Consider the following 18,680-nt stretch of genomic DNA (forward strand, 5'->3'; position numbering starts at 1 on the left):
GTACTCAACGAGGGGAAGGGAAGCAGCAGAATTGATGTTGTGTTTGATACTTACAAGGACAGGTCGATAAAAAATGCGGAGCGGATGATCCGAGGCTCTGCTGAAGGCATAGTCTTCAAGGAGATCTGGGCGGGCCACATGATAAAAAATTGGAAAAGGTTGTTGTCAAGTGGGGAGAGTAAGAATAATTTCATCGAATACTTGTCAAGTCGTTTGAAGGATCCATCATGCCAAAACAAACTCTTAGACACAGAACTTTTCGTCACATCAGGCGAAAAATGTGTCAGGATGGAAAGTGACCGGGTAGAGGAGGTTTCCGAACTTGAGTGTAGTCAGGAAGAAGCTGATACGAGGCTGATTCTGCACTGCAGACATGCTGCTTCTTTTTGCGAAAGTGATGGTTATATCAGAAGACACTGATGTCCTAGCACTCCTTCTTGGATTTCATCTTGAATTGGGAACAAGGGTCCTGCTGAGACGAGGAAAAAAGAACAAAATTCGCATTATTGATATCAACCGCCTCGGAACAATTATTGGGAAGGATGTGTGTAATGCTCTGATCGGACTGCATGCCTGGACGGGCTGTGATAGTCAGTGCATTCGCAAGACAAGGAAAAATAAAGTCGTTGAACAATATTCGGAAAGATGAAAGCTGTTGGATAGTGTTCTCTGACATTGGTAAAGACTGGGAGCTCAGTGATGAAACATTTGCTCTTGTTCAGGCATAAACATGCAAAATGTATTCATCGAATACAGAGATCAAAGAAGTCAATGCACTCAGATATGAACTGTTCAGATCCAAACGGGGTGAAGTGACAACAGGACAATTGCCACCTTGTCAGGATGCGTTGTATCAGCACACGAGAAGGGCTAATTATCAGGCTTCCATATGGAGAAGAAGTCTGGAGAACAAGCCGGATGTTCCAAAGCCAACTGATGGACATGGTTGGACCATCACTGAAGGGGATGTAGCAATTCAATGGCTTACCATCCGACCTGCACCAGATGTTGTCCTGTCTTTGTTGTCTTGTGATTGCTCCCGAGCGTGCAAGAAAGGCACATGTTCATGCATAGACAATGGTTTATTGTGCACACTGGCTTGCAAGTTAAAGGAGTGTGCTAATTGGAAAGAGGATGAGGATGAAGATGATTTCACGCAAGACATAGATGACAGCGACGATGATGGTGATTAGTGATTTGAGAAGGCTGTTTATTGCCACAGGCCTTCCTGAAGCATTATAACCAACTTTCTAGAATCAAGATAGATGCTAACTTCACACTAAAGTGGACTTTTCGTCAAGCTTTCAATTCATGGGTTGTTATAAGTATTTTCAAAATTGTTTCACGAAAACTCGGCCAAAATACCTCATTTTTCGGATATATTTGTCATTTTTTACAGAAAATGACTTGTAGAAACCACTTTTATTACACATGAGAGGAATTTGTATGTAACTTCAAGCAAAGTGATCCCAAATGAAAGGTTTAAATCCATGCCAATGATGAGTTATTACATTTTAGTTATCTTTCCCAGTTTCGTCGGAGGGAATGGTGACCATCTTTGAAAATGGACGCCGTAGGGGTATTAAGCTGCTGAAATGAAATGTCCGCTTGACATTTTCTGACATCTGAGATGTCAAGCTACCCAAAAATCACAACGGCATTTTTTCAGTCACTTGATACCCACTTTTCACCTGGCTCATGGACTAAAGCCTGAAATAAAAACTGCATTGATAGAAAAGTAAGGAAAGAGAGAATAGTCTAAGAGTTTTGAGGAAGTAAAAAATCTGCTTTTTGAAAAGGGGAAGGTCATAAGTGTTTGGGAAGACGTGAGAAGGTAAGGCGTTCTAGAGTTTGGCAGTGGAGGGGAAGAAACAAACATCATAATTGCCCACCCTTGAGTTGCCAATGGCCACAGAATAATCATGTGATGAAGTGACTTGTCGAGTATTCCTTGGTCTCACGAATGGTGGAGGTACACAAGCAGCAAGTTCTTGTGAGCAGAAACTGAAGTAATACATGTAGAAAAGAGAAAGAGAGCCTACTATGCGGCGTAATTTGAGTGGGTCGAGTTTTGAGATCAGATTGTGGAGTTGACAAGTCAGATAACTTCGTATTAAATTCTGTCCTGTCAGTATGTGGAGCTGGAACCTCCCCAGATGTGAGAGTGGTACTTTATACAAGGACAAATCAATCCTTTATATAGTTGGAGCAACTGTTCAGAGGAGCAGAATCTTTGACATCTGAACAGGACTCCTAATTTCTTCAATGCAGACTTAGCTATTTGCGTAATGTGTGGATTCCAGGATAAATTTGATGTTAGAGTAATACCTAGTAGGTTTATTGTATCACATGGTGTAATTGGTGAGCTTTCAAAGGAGATTGGAGAGTTAAGAGGAGTTTTAGAGAGAGAGAGATGAGAAGAAATTGAGGTTTTGAAGCATTCAACTTTGCTTGATTACATTTGCCCCACTGGGAGATCTTGTGCAAATCCGAATTTAAAGAGGTGGCTGTGATGAAGTGAGACATAGATCAAGTGAGGGAAGATGGGTGCAGATGGGAAAGACCTTGAGGAATGTAATGTCGAGTCATCAGCATACACGTGCATTTGGTTATTTGTGGAAGCAATGTCATTGATAAAATAAGAGTGAGTGTTGGAGACAGGATAGAACCCTGAGGGACACCACTGTTGATAAGGAAGGGGAGGGGGGGGAGATGTTGAACCATCAACAATTACAGAGATAGAGTAGTCAGAGAGAAAACTCGATATGAGAGAGCATTGCCCAGATGAGAAATAAAATAAATAAGTAATTAATAAATCGATAATAATAAAGTAATTAATCAATTAAATGAGTTATCAAAAATTAAAAATGCCGCTTTTGCCAAAGCACATCTTCACTTTTGTTCCCTAATTTCAGCTTCCTAGCTCAAAGCTTCTGGGTCTCACTATCTGCCATGATCTTTCCTGGGAAAGGCACATTTCCAAACTGACCTCCAGAGCCAGTTGCCTTCTGGGCATCCTACATTGTGCAAAGTCCTTCCTCAGCCCACCTGAGCTCCTGACTGTATACAAAGCTTTCCTCTGCAGCCTGATGGAGTACAGTCTCCCTCTGGGCTGGTGCTCCTGATTCTCATCTTTCTTGGCTTCATGCAGTGGAAACCAAGGCATTTAGAATCACTGGTATCTCCTGTGGTGAGGCTGAGTCTTTGGGCCTCTCATTCTATCACCTCAGGCAGGTCGGTGGTATTTCTGTCTTCTACAATCGCCTCTCTGGTCTTGCCCCCTTGCTCCATCTGCTATATGTAAACCCACCCCCCCCCCCATATTTACACAGGGTGCTCAAGGTCCACCAGCAACCTCCTTCTGGTAAAACTACCAAAATCACGAATCACTGCTCACCTTCACTCTTTCATTTCACTTTTTTCCCGCCTTTGGAACGAACTCCCACCCTCTCTTCAATCCCACTCTTCCCACCCGGTCTTCAAAACAGCTGTTCATCACCACCTCTTATCTTCCGCCATCAAAAACCTCGAACTTTTCTACCCTTGTTAATCCACCCCAGACCCACTCCTTCAAATTCCCTGTTTTCTTTCCTGAAAGTCCCTGTGGTGTCCATCTTGTTTACCCCGTGTACCCTGCCCCATTCCTCTCCCTTCCATAGATCTAATGTCTCTGTTCCCCACTGTTTTGTCCTTCCCTCTCCTGTCCCTCTTCTCTCCTGCCCCCCTCCCTTGTTGTGCCTTCTGTGCGTTAACTCTCATACAAGCGTCGACAATGCATACATAAGGATAGCTGCGATGTTGCCCGGACAAACAAGCAAACAAACAAGAAAACGGAGTGAAAACTGAGTGCTCCCTTCCTTCGGCGCCCGGCGATGGCGTAATGCATCGCCTGGATATGGAACTGGGAAGGAGTGGTGTACAATAACAACAATGACAAGAGAACAAAGGTACAGAAATCTTCCTGAGTGTTAGTTTTCTTTCCTCATTGCATGTTTAAAGTTGAAATTAATGAATATGGTCACGATTCCCACACCTTGCCTTGTTTTCGTTTCCTAGCCTTTCAAGAAGCCTTTGTGCAGCACAAAACTGCCTTGACAGATGGCACAGTGACGGTATCAGAGATTCTCGAACGACAATCTCAAACTGCTCACTTATTGAGGCTTTTCCACTGTAATTGTCCCTTGCCTTGTGATAAATGGTGATATTACAGATTAGCCATAGAGCTTTCCTCAGCAAACACAGCCTGCACTCCAATGGGAACCTCATGGTTCACACCCTGTAGGGTTATGAAAAGTGAGTAAACACATATTTACAGTGTGTGTATATATATATATATATATATATATATATATATATATATATATATATATATATATATATATATATATATATATATATATATATATGCATATGCAGGATATCCAGCACAAAAATTTATTTTATGATACAAGGAGATTCTCATCCAATGGCTGTCATATCTAATGAGCAATCTCTCAGGACAAAAATAATGTTTTTTATGGGATTTATTTGGTTCTTGATAAATCATTGGATATTTTTGTTAGTGATTCAAGGTATCCTCACCCATTATTTAAAGCACCTAAATATTCGAGCTGACATCATGCTGTTTCCTCACAGTTTAACACTTGCACACTTGTCCTCAGCCTGCACAAATTGACAGCCGTACCTTTTTATTCCATCAAATTTTCACACCCTGTGTCTCGAGCACGCTTTTAGTGCAAAGAGGTGCTGAGAGAGTGTATGCGGACCCCAGCTGCATCCAAGGCCTTGTATTTAATGTCTGTGAATAGGCCCCGCCACAGTAATTAGCTTACCGCTTTGTGTGTCCAGAGAAGGCCTGGATCCCTTTGGTGCCACTTCAACGCAAATCCATCCCACGACACCTGCGCCTCGCCTTTCACGCACTGTGATGCACGTGACTCCACCACCTCTCATACAGCATTTTATTAGATATCTGTATGTGGGGAAACTCATTCATTTTGGGCTCTGCTTGTACACTTTCAAAGACAGTAATGTACGTGGGGCCTTCAAAAAAACCTCCACAAATGATGAACTCACAATAAATATATATATATATATATATATATATATATATATATATATATATATATATATATATATATATATATATATATATATATATATATATATATATATATATATATATATATATATATGTTGATATTAGCGGGGTGCGTTTACACATTATGTAAGCATACAAACCGTGTTTCCCCATTGTCTCGGGTCGCTCACCTGCATTTGATTTTTTTTTTCTTCTTCATTATCCCGCCCCCCGGAGGGAGGGAGGGGGATATTGTAATCGTCCAGTTTGTTTGTCTGTTTGTTAGCAACTTTATGGCAAAACGGCTTTAGCAACCACTATCAAATTTAATCCACAGGTGGGCAATGAACCTTGGACGACCCCATTCACTTTTAGGTCCAATTGGATCAAAGGTCAAGGTCACGAAAAGATCAAAATCGTTTTTCGCTCATAACTTCGTCAAAAATGATCTGATTTACTTCAAACTAAGCTTATAGTGAACCTTATTCTATTTGTCACTTATAAACCTACCCATTCCTATAGTGAAAAATGCATATTTGTGAAGATCGGTAGGGTCCGAAGTTTTGGGGGTCATGGTCATCAGTCAAAATTTCAAATTTTCCATTATAAATCAAAAAAGATTAGGAATATGCGTGTTTACTATGGAAGGCTTTTATAAAGTCCTTTATTGGCTTCCATTTGACACCAAGACCTTACGTGGCCTTGAAAGGTCAAAATCATTTTATGGTCATAACTTCGTCAAAAATGGTTTAATTGACTTCAAACTAAGACTAAAATTTTCCTTATTCTATTCTTTATAATCAACATTCAGGTTAAGGATGTATCGAATTTAAATTTGATCCCCAAAATAACTTTATGCCTTAAATGGGCAGGATTTGTTGTGCCTGGCACCACTTGTTTATTTATATTTTCATTTACGGATGCTTTCCGATGGTTATGTGATTTTTTTTGGCACACAACCCCATTGTCTTGGGTCACTCACCTGCATTTTTTTCATTTATTTATATTTTTATTTGTGGATGTTGTCCACCCCGATTCTGTGACATTTTCCGGTGTACTTTCTTAACGTTTCCATTTGAGGATATGAAATCCAGGATTTGAGCCACTCGGGACATTGCGGGACTTTAACCTCCCGCCACGACAGCGCGACGTTAGTCGAGCCATCGATGCTACAGTTTGTTTGTCAATCGCCTACAGGTCACAATTTTCAACCGATCTTCACGAAACTTCACCACATGGTAGAGTTTGTCATAAGAAAGAAGCTTATTATTTGAGGTCAACATGGACCAAAAGGTCAACATAGGCCGAAGGTCAATAAATTTGTCAGATTTCTAAAATCCTCAATTTTCATCCGATTGACTAGAAATTTGAAGAGGATTTGTATGCCAGGTGACTGAATTCAACCACCAATTATTTTTGAGGTCAACATCAGCCAAAAGGTCAACATAGGCCAAAATTTTCAAATTGTCAATTTTCATCCGATTGACTTGAAATTTGAAGAGTTGCATATTTGGTGATTGAATTGTGACATCAATTATTGTTGAGGTCAAATTTGTTGAATGGATTTTACAAGTTTCGTGCTCTGAACGATGTCATTTTATTGTTCATTTGTTTGTCTGCACAGAACTTTAGTGTTTTTCTCCGCAACTGCTTGTCAGATTGAGACAAAATTTTCACCAGATGAGCGACTACTCATGTAGAATGTTTAATTGCTATTTATGGCGTCATATATCATGTGGTATGGCAGCCATGTTGGAAAAACAGAAAAACATTGGACCTCTGTATCTCTGAAACCATACCAAGGAAAAAATTGAAACTTGGCACATAGCAAGCACTCATCATGAGGAATGAGTGTGATTTTTTTTTATGGCATCACGTTTTTATGACTTCGTTATGTCATAATTGCATATGTAGAACGCTACATCTGATCAGTATGAAATTTTTTGAGGGTCATCGAGGGATAAAATGGTCCACAGAAAAAAAAAATTGATGGCATCATTGGTCACATGATTCAGCATCCCTTTTTTTTTTTAACCTTCAAAAATATTCTCTGAAACGGTTAAACAAACCGAGGCAAAACTTTGCAGGTATGACTGCCTATCCATGAGGAACACAAGGTTCACACATGATATCATAGGTCACATGGCTTGGCATCCATATTGGATTTACCCAAAAACCTATAAAAAAAATCTTCTTCTCCAGAACGGCTGGACAGATCGAGGGGAAACCTCACACAAATCTTCCCGAAGCCATGGGTGTACAAGTTTGTTAACTCTGTGAACCCTGGCAGCCGTTTTACCAGCCACTATTCAAACTTTCATACACCTGAGTGGACGGTTTACCAGCAGCTATTCAAACCTCTATATACCCGAATGGCCGGATTTTCTTCCAGGGAGCTGAGGATGAGGGAGCCGAAAGTCCAAGGAGCTCAGGGTTGAAAGGGTTAGGAATATATAGGTCACATGGTTTGGCAGCCAAATTGGATTGAAGAAAAAGATTAAATAATGTCTTCTCTGGAACCACTCAATCAATTGACGTGAAACTTCACCATTATGATCTAGTCGTGATGGTGAATATATGTTTTAAATTTGAACTTGATCACATGCATGGTCTGGCACTCAGAGTTATTTGATTTTTTGATCTGGGTTGTTTTTTTATTTTTTTGACATGTATTTTTTTTTTTTTTGAAGAAGGCTCACTTGGCTGTGCCTGGATCAGTTTTAGGGTAGAGTAGCAGCTGAAACCCGAAACCAATCCAGATTCCTCCTAATGACCATCTTTGCTTGTTGCTTGTTTGGGTTCCTTCTGATTACTCCAAAGCAGGACTGTACAGATTTGGTCTTCCATTTGATTTCAATTGAATTTATTTTCATCCCATTTTAAATTCAAATGAACAATAGACATTCTATTGTGCCTGATGAAGCCGGCTGCGAAGCCGGTGAAATGTTGCCTGAGACCGGGTCTGCTCTTGCTGTTTTTGCTCAAAGTAGCGGAGTCAATGTAGTTTTTTACTTTTGGTTGGAAGCGCCTTCTTCCTCTTTAAAAATGTGTAATCCCAACTGCCCCAATCTTATACAATATATATTTATTTATACTATATACATATATATAAAACACACACACACACACACACACACACTTTAGCGCTTGGCTGATGAACAATTTTTCGGGAATCGGCAGGTTGGAGTCAGTGTGATTACCGAGGATAGTATGTACTGTATACAACTCAAAAACATTGAGTAGCTGTCACGTTGTTATGGGGGAATTTCAATACACAAGTTAAAAATAACAACGTTGCATTATTGCATTACGTCACAGACATTGCATTGTTTCATGAAGATGTGAATAGACATTAATCTTTATAAACATCTGCATGTGACGGGTGGAAGAAAAAAATTTGGCTCTGAAATTTAGACAACTTTTTAATACGGCAAACGGCTCAGAAATCGGGTATTATCAAATATATTTTGCTTTGAATCTCACAGAGAGAAACCATATAAACTTTGAAAAGCATACCTGAGTCATATAATATAACCAATTGCTTTAGAAACAGTCACAAGGACAAAGGAAAACGTGATCAATCTTATGCTGCTGACGTTAAAAGTTAAAACCTCCATAAGATACGGGATGAAACTTTGCCACCATGGCACCCATAACCAAGCATGCAGGCATGCACACACATTCACAGAGAGTCCCTTTATAGATCCAAATCTACCCATATGTACCACATAGATGACAAGTGACCCGGATTTCACAGGTTTGACCCATCTTCTTTCTGAAAACCCGCAAACCCGTTTTAATGTGGTCAAAACCCGTATTGGATAGAAAGTATGATCAATTTTAAAAACACAATGTTGGCTGCTCTTAGAGCACCCTTATTCTGGACATTTCCATCTGTCTGTCTGTCCGCGAAACTTTGGTCAAGCCTCGGGGCTAAACCACTCAACCAATTCCAATGAAATTTTGTAGGTAGGACCAATATTTATGGGAATAGTGTGCTTTCGAATATGGGACCCCGGGCCCTAGCAACGGCCCTTTAAAGTGGTCAAAAAATAGAAAAAATCAAATAAAAATAAATCGAAAATCGAAGCTTAGAGTTCTGTGCGCAATCTATCTAGCTCCCTTCATGCCAATTTGCAGCCCTAACAAAAAATATTTGTAGGAGGAGATAGGTTTTGGCCGAGTACATGTCGAACATTTCAGAAACGGTTAATTGCGAATATCTCTAAGAGAAAGAGTCCGATTTTGATGAAACTTGGGTGAAATGTGTACAATGTGGCTAGCATGTACACAAAAATGAATGGTTGCTATGCACACCTCCGTTGCTTAGAAACAGCTAAAATACTTTATCGTACATCGTACACTTATTGTGGACTGTACAAAAAAATCAATACCTCCGGAACTGGACCTCTGAGGGACCTGTTTTTTTGTGCCCAAGGAGAATGTCTTACAGCATCATATAAAAAAATAAAATCTTTAGCGAATAGATAAATGGAATTACCAGGGCTGCCATTTGTTAGAGTCTCTTTGGAAACATGCCTGAAATTTCACAAGGCGGGTTTCTGGGCGCAAACTAAGAGGGCTGTGATAATCATATTTATTGTGCAAAATTGATTGATAGCATGTACATGAATATCGGCTAGTCGCGTCGGCCAGCTTTCCATCGAGAGCGAGCAGCCATGTCGCCTACCGGCTTGTTTCACTTCTATTCCACTCGCAAAGATTGACACACAGACTGATAAACCTGTCGTGACCTGTATTCGATATGCAAGGTCTCACTCTCGTGTCTAGTCTATTGGCTGTGTGACGTCATGTGCTTTCCCTCACCGAAGGCCACGTTGACATCCTCCAGAATTCCACCCGAGGTATCACGTCACTTCCGATCATGTGGATCACATTGCCATCACCACGAATCAATTGATCTGTGCTTTCCAATTCACTCTTCCACTTCTTGGTGATATTTATCAGTCCTGTCGAGTATTTTAAATGGCAGGATTTGATTTGATTCAAATTGTTTTCATCCATACAAGGTGTCCACAAAATACCAAATTGAAACTGTAATAAAAAATAATGAAATAGGATACATGATACCATGTTCTGATGAAAACCTACAGAGCTACAGGCTTTAGCACAGTGCAGCATCCCATTTCTTTAATGTTTATGATCTCCACCACCGAAGGTAAAGGAGGGTATGTTTTCACCCCTTTCCGTCTGTTTGTTTGTTTGTGTACAAGATAACTCAAAAAGTTGTGGACGGATCCAGATGAAAATTTTGTGGACAGGTTCGGTGTGTGACAAGGACAAACTGATTAGATTTTGGTGAAGATCTGGATCCGGATCAGACTACTAGAATTTTTAAAGTGATTCTTCACCATTGAGAGATAAGGTTCAAAAACGATACAGAGCACGATATTTCAAAAATGTGTTGGGCCAGATATGTTCTCGTGGATCAGGCATTACAGGGCAGAGGTATGCACTCTACCGAATGCCCTTTTAATTACGGTTTGAATTTGGAATGGTAATTTGTGGCAGGAGATATCGTTTATATTGTTGTTGTTTCGTATGCAGCCTGTGTCTGCCGTCTGCATAATTTTTCTAGAAAGGCAGTTGTGCCGCTGATGCAGTGCCGCATTACCAGTAATCTGGTGCTCATTTTGCCGACCTCAGGATGACAGGCTGAATCAACCCACCTCGTGTTATTTCAATGGAAAGATAGGGGTTCAAAGTCAAGACCCCAAGATCTTAAACCAGCCACCTTAACCATTAAGCCAACAACAGGCGCGTATCGTTGATGAGAAGGGCAGATGGGGAGCCACGATGAGTCTATACTTTGACTTACGGTAAGTAAACATTTGAGATGAGTTCTGAACAGCTGCAAGACCACCTCGTCAATAAACGACTATCTCAGTATTCTGGTGTATTTTGTGTCACTAACAACCTCTCAAATAGCGTTTTTACCAGGTTTGGTAAAAATAAATAAAATTAAAAAAAACTCACTTTCGATTCCCACCAACATTTTCCGTTACCTCCAACTTGCATTGTATGGTGCCACGTCCATGTTTGCTGTATAAGTACCTCCACCTTGTAGCAAATGCCGACTGCACATCCTGATCGGGACATGAACTGTACGACGATTGACTGCAGGGTGCTCAGCAAGTGGCTTAAACATTCAAGCAAGCACTCCAATGAAATGGTTGATAAGAAATGGCTGGCTTGGCAAGCGATAGCAGGCTGACCGGTAATAACACACACCTGTAAAAAACTAAACATCCCCGATTTCTTAACATTTTCGGATTTCACTCCAGATTTCGAGTTATTTAGTCCACGTGATCCGATCCTCAAAACTCAAATTATATTTCGAGTATATACTTTAATTTATCCGTAAAAGTAGATCATGCAAAATTGCATCAAATGTTAAATGCATGAGATCGCTCCAAGCTCCTAATTTGAAAACTATAAGACTTACAAAGCGATGTATACAGTGGTTTGTAGGTATACAGATGAGACAATGAATGATTTGAGTGAGGAAAGTGAAAAGTATAAAAAAAACATTTTGAGTGCTTTATCGTGAATAAACCATTGCGGACTGTTCCAACTCAAGGTATTGTTGAGCAGGCCAAACAAAATGGCGAATTAATACCCCAGGGATGTGCCTTATGACCCCATCGAGAGCGAGGGGTCCTTGGGTGTGCCTGATAAAGGATAAATTAAATAAGGCCATTAAATTGTCTTAAAAAGGGGTGTTTTAATTAACCCAAACACCCAATTTTCACTCATGTACTTTCTTGGAGTTCCCTTTGTATGCATGCAAAGTTTCAGGCTGCTAGGTTTTATGGTTTTTGAGTTATATAGGAATCACACATGTATAAATAGATGAAATGAGATGCAACAATTGCAGTACAGTGGTCTGTAAAACCTGCATAATGTGTCCATTTGATACACACCTACCAGTCTTTTGTGGTCAAAATTTAGAAATGATGCAATACAAGGAACAGCAAAGCTTCCATTATTATTATGTAGCCATTTGATACCACCCATCTGTCTTTTGTGGCTAAGTGTTAGCAATGGTCAATAAATACCAAAATATTGTGCAGAACCTTTTCTCCAGAGCCATTTGTTCATTTGTGCCAGAGGTTGTAGCCATGTAATAGAACTCCCACAAATATATAATCAGTACAAGCTATGGCAGATGAGTTCATAATTAAGAGCAAGTGAAAGCTAATCATTGACCAAGTTATTTGTTGCTTGATGCACAAAGAGAGTCGTTTTACGGTCGGCTGCGCTAAGATTGCTGTAAAACGGGCAATTGAGCCTCCAGCCGTTTGTGACCCCGTCCGTGTGGGCCCGCCAAATCAGGCCAAGATGGATGGTCGGGTCACTTGTACGGGAACTTGTTGGATCACCAAGATGGAGGGCTCATCATCTTGTCAAGCCACACTGTACAGGATTTTTTTTCTGCACTTCCTCAACAAGGATGAACGAGTGAGTGACGGAGGAAGCAAGAGTGTCACCGTCGGTGTCGTGGGAACAATTCCAGGGTTAACTGAACCATTTGGAATGAAAGGCAAAAAAAATTCTTAGGCTGAGGGTTTATAACATGTATGAAAATTGTTACAACATTTGCATCATATCTTCATGTTTTGTTTGTACAAGGTGACAAACAAATAAATAAATTCCCACCCGGTTCATCGTGATGAAGTGCAATGACAAGAACAGCGGCATGTAGAATAATGTGATATTAAAATTGTCAGTAATGTCATCCTTTAAAAATATAATTGGTGGGGTGGGAGTGGTGGTCAATTTTATGAGTACTATGTATTTGGATTACGAGTACATGGTTTGATCTTTAACATCAAACAGATCGAGTGTTTCACTGACTGCATGATATAAATGTGGAACCTGCTGAATATTCATTAAAGCAATTACACTGATTTGTACATGACACATGGTTTTCCTGTGGTTTTAAGACTAATTACACAGTTTTTGACTCCCACAATTTTATACGTTCTGATTTATGGTTCATACATAATTATACAACCTCTTAAGCACGACAGTTTTAAGCACAACCATCCTGCTTACTTGTGATTATTGTAAGAGATAATGATAGGAGTTTGCCAGAAAAACAACAATAAAGATTAAAATAATTCGAAAAAAATAGGTACCTTTGCATATGTTCTTTCTACCTATAATGTTGTTTGTGTCTGGCAGGATGGCCTCAAGGTACTGTATGTGCACTCGCTTCTGAGCTGTCTCGCCTGGGTTCCAATCCCAACCTAGCTGTAAACTGTCATCCTGGTGTTTCACAGACAGGTTGAGGCATCAATGTGCGCACCATCTATCGGATTGACGTTAAGCTCGGTGTCCTGTCTGCCGGTATTAGTTAAGATTCCATGGTGTCTTTCGCGAAGAAGAGAAGAGCTATTGCCGGCACCCTTAACAAATTGCAATTTCCTGCCCGAATGTGCAGGGCACTACATCACTTGCACGGCCATACCTCAGTCATGATGTAACTAGCAGCGCGGGCTGAATTTAAAATTGAATCCGAGTAAAGCAGTATTCCAGGCGATGAGGGGGTCTGCGTGTTGAACGCATGGTTCACTCGAAACAACATCGGCGCAGCTGACAAGGCAGGCAGTTTGTCAGGCAGCTGAAGAAATTATGGCCAATTTTCGAGGATAGGTAATGATTCTGCACCAGTAAAAAAGCATCTAGCATTTAATGGCAATTCGTTCCCAGCATGAAAATGCAAAAGCACAGTGCTACAGCCGGTTGTAAAGATGCATGCTCAGGAAAAAAAAAAATAATTGCCACAGCCCTTTTTCGGCTGCTTGGAATCTGAAAGCAGATTGCGTGACAACAAATCATGTTGTCGCCACTGTGCACAAAGGAACACACAGCTCACTCAATCTCCGCTTTGACTTCCTCAAGCAAAGCGTCCGCACGGGGCCTACTTGGATGGCACGGTTGCAAACGAACTACGAACGTCCCAATCAATGGCTCGTCTGCTCCCTAACCAACTAGCAAAGCGTTGAATAGATTATTTCTCTTCATTATGGAAACCAATCTTTACTGTTCATAATAGACAAGGATTGGTCCATTGGAGATTCCTCACAAAAGATGATCATTTACAAAATGTCTGTTCCTTCAAGAAGTCTAGATACGTTCAGATGGGGGGTAATTGTGTCAATTTTCAGAAGTAAAAATCTATTTGTATCATGTTTCCTTTGACAAAAGGATGCTTTTTAAACTATGCAACAATTGTAGTTGTTTTGAGAAGAATCGGTCGCCATCGTTGACCAGATTTGGTGGTGTAATGGTGAGAGCGTCTGTTGTTGCGCTTGAGGGGCTCATCGCTTGGTGACGATGGGAGGCTGTGATGGTTAAGGTGTATCTCATGTGAAACGCCGGGTCAGCCATTGGACCAGAATAGCTCCCTTTATTTATTTATTTATTGTCTTACAATTTTATTTTACTCTTCTGGTCAAAGACCTTCCTTATCGACCTTCCCCTCATTTGAGGACTCTCCATAATTTCCATGAGTGAAAACTTTTGTGGGTGCTCATAAAAATGAAATGCGAAGAGGAAGGAGAGGAAGTTAAGAGTGCAGTTTTGAGAGAGGATAGCGTGGATTAGGTATTTGTGATGGGTGACTAAGCCTGCGAGGGATCTTGGAGGAGCTGTGCAATTCCCCGTGGGGTTGCTTGTTGGAGGCGCCGTCTGTGTTGAAGAGACTGCGCTGGAAGAGAGTTGCTCGGTGCACAAGGTGTCAAGTAGAACTGAGGGAGAGAGAAAACAGAAACGTTTGCTCCTTGTCGAGTATCATCTAGGCCAACCTGAGACAACATACATGCTACTTCATGGTGTTGCAGGAATTTATCTGGTCTTCTGGGTTGTGAAGTTTGCGGGCAAATCCAAAGAGAGGGAGAAAGGATCGGGGGGGGGGGGTGCAGTGCCATTCTCATGGTCTGCGGCTGGGACGAGGCCTCCAGAATGTCATCTCAAGCAGGCGTGATTCCCCCCTCTCCCCCTCGGTAATCGGTAAAATCCCACCCATTTGGCTCGGTAATTTAGAAAACACTTTAATTCAGCAAACGGCTCGGAAATCGGGTGGTATGAAATATATATTTGCCTTGAAACTCACAAAGGGAAACATTTCACCAGGGATTCACACAATTTCTTGAATTAGGTTCTCTAATGAGTACCAGCAGAAAGGGTTTGGTACTGACAAAAAAAATTTGTGGCGGCTTCAAGTGTGCTAGTCTGCTTTTCCAATCGCCACTCCGATTTATAATCCATCTTCCAGCTTTGCATGCATCTTGATCCTCTGTGAGCGGTCTCTCAGAACATCCGCTCCAGATGAGACATTCGCAAACCTCTCATTATTTCATTCTGGATGCTCCTAAGCCTCCTCTTCTTCATCTTTGCTAGCATGTTCACCATTGATCTATTTTTTTTAATCTTAACAGTCATAAAATTACAATATAGCTTATAATTTATAAACTTAATTTTGTTCACCTAAATTTTGAAATCTCAGTAGATCAGAATTGTTATGGAAGAATGTTGTCTACAATGGATGAGAAATCCTTCCATCAAAATCCTCTGTTGTTGTAGTATGCATTTAGTTTTTTTTTTTACCGCGCATGACTCCCTGCATACCAATTATGTAAACCACTGCATATAACCCAAGTAAAGCACACCACCCGATAACCAATTGCTTTATCAACAGTCACGAGAACAAAGGAAAACCTGATAAAACCTCCATGAGATACGGGACGAAACTTTGCCACCATGGCGCCCATTTACAGGCTTGGCATGTCCACACACACACACACATGCGGAGAGTCCCTACAGATCCAAATCTACCCATATGCACCACATCCATGTGCACTGTATATGTACGTCTACCTTGTCATAACTGTCAACTGTACATACCGATAGGGACGCGAACTGTACTGCTGGACTGTAAAGCGCTCGGTAAGTGGCTTAAGCATTCAAGCAAACACTCCAATGAAATGCCTGGCTTGGCAAGCGATGACCAATTGCCATCGATAAAGGCCCGGTCACACCTTGACGTTTAAGCCAACGTATGCCGATTTTTGAATTTTTTTTCTAAAACGCTGGCACACATTGAATACGTTATGGGTAAGTTTTGATAACATTGAGAGCACGCTGAAAAACACTGCCATAAGTCGTTGTACGCTGGCATTAAACGTTGTACTTTTCGGTTGTCCTTAAATTTTTGCATGCTTGAAATTTCACGACGTATGCCGGCGTATGACTCACATGTTCCACTATGCTGGCCACAAGTTGTATGCACGGTCTGCGATCGTTGACAGACGTTAACACATGCTACTTGTAAGTTAATCATAAGTTGAGACACGCCGAGGTAATGTTTAGCATACCCGAAACTTATTTCTAACCTATGATTAACGTGTTGTTGGCACGTTACGCGATCGTTGCCACACGTCGACAGACGTTACTTTTAAGTTACTCATAGGCTGAAAGACGTCGGTATAATGGATCGTCCTTGCGTCAGCGTCCACGGCCACGGCCATGACACTTATTTGCAGCATTCTTCAAACTTTTCTTCGGCATGACGAGGATGTTCACACTTCGATGTCTAGCTTGGCTATGATTCCAATTGTCCATTTGCAGCGTCTACTTTCAATAGTGGAGTTTGAGCGATTTAGCACGTTCAATAGAAACGATTAAAATTTCCGAGCGCCAGCGTCAAAAAACAAAGGCGAGTGACAGCAATTTAAATCGTTCATTGTAAACAATGAAAATAGCTGAGTGGTACCGTTTAAAAGTCGTTGAGTGTAAAAAAAAAATCCAATTGTTGAGCGCTAGCGTCTACTTTCAATAGTGGAGATGCAGCCATTTAAATCGTTGAGTGGCAGCCTATGAATAGCAAACCCCACGTCACCGGCAAAGATAAACTGCCGCACGATATGGATAAGTTAGGCTATCATTGGGCATAGTTTGTGAACGCCGGCTACACGATAATTATTCGTTGGTATACCGCATCTATAAGTTATCGAAGCGCTCGATGCACATTATTAGTTCATTGTGCATTTGTCCAACCCGTTATGAATAGACCTAAATCGTAAAAACAAGCCATAGCTCATTGTTGAAAAAGCCCCATAAAAAATTAGCCACGAAGAACTTCGAACAATGGTGAAAAGATGTCTCCTACCCGTGGACACGCGGACGCAAGGACGATCCATCATAACCTACACCCTCCCCCACTACTGCCAACATGAATAAACTACTACTAATACTAATACTGATACTGATACTGTTACTGCTGACATGGACAGCGACTCAAAAAGGACTCGAAAACACTGTTGGGTTCCCCTTTCATGAACACCATTTTATATACCAATTCCCAAAACCGCTGGGAACACGTCTTTATATGGCAGTTGTAAGCTAGAAACACGTTCATTTTTTTTTTTTTGTCGACCGGAAGACGTCATTGGAATACGTCTACATACGTCAATGTGTGTTGGGACTACGTAAAGAATTGGTTCAAAGCACGTCAAACATAAGTTAGAAATAAGTTTCGCGTAAAAAAGACATTACCGCGACATGTTTCGACTTATGAGTAGCTTATAAGTAGCCTTTGTGGACGTGTGTAAGCGTCCGCATATCGTGTGTACAACTTATCCCCATCGCATGCGGAATGTGTGTCGTACGCCAAGTATGTCGTAAAATTTTGAACATGTTTAAAATTTCTTGACGTACTCTACTTATTACGACGTATGATAGCGTACTTTAGCGTTCTACTCACGTATACCAAACTTACTCATACCGTATTTGATGTGCCCCAACGTTTTAGACACATTTTTCTTAGGTCGGCATACGCTGGCAAGATTGCCAAGGTGTGACTGCGATGTTGACACTTCCATTTCTACGGCAGTTATGACTCGAATCGTTGTGCGTCAGCCTTTTAATAGGCTACGTCACGACATCGTCGGCGATGCGTGCAACGCGCTATGCCTAAGTTAGACTATCGTTGGGCATAGGTTGTGTAGGCCGACAACAAGTTCAGCATTCGTTGGTATAAGTTATCGATAACACAACAAAACGTCTGTGTCCGTTACTAATGCGTTATACATAAGACCAAGTCGCTATGAATACGTCCGAATCTTTTAAAAAAAAAACATCAAAAGTTCAACGTAAGCCAGCATTTTACATACATTTTAATACGTTGCCATCGCTGGCTAAAACGTCAAGGTGTGACTGGGCCTTAAACCCATGAACCCGTAAATGCCAAAGGAATGTCCGAATTGGACAAATGAGCACTTCTTTTTTTAGCGCCGGAACTGCTGTTAAGTTCAATTTTGGATCTTAGATTTTGTAATTTGGCTTAGTTTAAGAGATTCCCGAGGTTATGGCATGTGCAGAAATGAAATAAAGCCATGAACGCTGGCCTCTCCGGGCATTTATAAACATTGCAATGTATCCAGCAATTCATAGGTATGATGAACAGGGATTGGATATGAGTGAGGAAAGTGAAAAAACAAACTTTATCATTCAAAAATCGTTGTGGTCTGTTCCAAATCAGATCATGGTTGAGCAGGCCAAAAAAAAAACATGG

The 18,680-nt window shown here is 40.9% G+C and overlaps 1 long non-coding RNA gene across 1 annotated transcript; it reads left to right on the top strand.

Annotated features, from left to right (window-relative positions):
* The first annotated feature begins 3,684 nt into the window (after positions 1-3,684).
* LOC147015588 (uncharacterized) lies at positions 3,685-13,022 on the top strand. The gene is made up of 2 exons (XR_015050120.1): positions 3,685-3,947; positions 12,437-13,022. It is a non-coding gene; the product is annotated as an uncharacterized LOC147015588 (long non-coding RNA).
* Positions 13,023-18,680: the final 5,658 nt, after the last annotated feature.

This window comes from Eptatretus burgeri, chromosome 12 (assembly GCF_056783735.1).
Source record: "Eptatretus burgeri isolate ZD-2024b chromosome 12, Ebu_testis_v1, whole genome shotgun sequence".
NCBI classification, from domain to species: Eukaryota; Metazoa; Chordata; class Myxini; order Myxiniformes; family Myxinidae; genus Eptatretus; species Eptatretus burgeri.